Source organism: Galeopterus variegatus, unplaced genomic scaffold (genome assembly GCF_000696425.1).
Source record: "Galeopterus variegatus unplaced genomic scaffold, G_variegatus-3.0.2 Scaffold106284, whole genome shotgun sequence".
In the NCBI taxonomy this organism is placed as follows: domain Eukaryota; kingdom Metazoa; phylum Chordata; class Mammalia; order Dermoptera; family Cynocephalidae; genus Galeopterus; species Galeopterus variegatus.
Genome location: NW_007832395.1, coordinates 1 through 764, shown reverse-complemented (window position 1 = coordinate 764; position 764 = coordinate 1). Strand labels below are relative to the sequence as shown.

At 59.2% G+C, this 764-nt stretch overlaps 1 pseudogene; it reads left to right on the top strand.

The window, feature by feature from the left end:
• Positions 1-8: 8 nt before the first annotated feature.
• Positions 9-757, top strand: LOC103584775 (annotated as a pseudogene).
• Positions 758-764: the final 7 nt, after the last annotated feature.

Below are 764 nucleotides of genomic sequence, written 5' to 3'. Positions count from 1 at the left end.
TCCGTGTCGCCAACGTCCCCAACACCATTCTGCTCATCAACATCCTGCAGCCCTCCTCAGCGTCATTAAAGGGTTCACGACCAACTCTACTCAGACCAACTCCACTCAGACCAACTCCACCTCCACCAGCGTGGCCTCCATGCTCACCTCCACCGAGTGTCCAGGCAGCCAAGAGGTGGCCGCCGAGCCCGTGCTGTTCAAACAGCTAGAGAAGATGCTGCTTGAGATTCCCCCTCCCAAGCCCCTCACCCCAGAGATAAATTTCCTTCCCAGTGCCGCCAAGAAGTTCGTCTACCAAGTTGGCCTGGAGGAAGTAATGCAGAACCTACTGGAGACGAAAGCAAGCCAGCTGTTGGCCACCCTTGTGCTGTCCCAGGAACCTTCCATGTGCATGCACTGCAAGATGGCCTTCGCAAGCCGCTTGGCGGGAGCAGAAGGGAGGGGCCATCATGTGCGAAACAGGCGCTCAAGGCGGAGGGCACTAGCTGGCTCAAGGCCACCTTTGTGAAGGCGCTACAGCGGGAGCGTGCGATCAAGCAGCGCCTCCTGCAGCAGGAGGCCGCGCCTGCCACCGCGCTGCACCCACACTGAAGCAGCTCATAAAACCCCACTGTAAGTTGGCACTCGGCTCAGGAGAGGCTCGCGACTGGAGTAAAAGAGCTGTGCTACTGGCCTCCAGCCAGCTGTCCTAGGGCTCAGGCAAGATGACCCATGGTGTCCTGTACACGTTTAGCCAGCCCCCAAACTGCAAAACACGGCCTCGG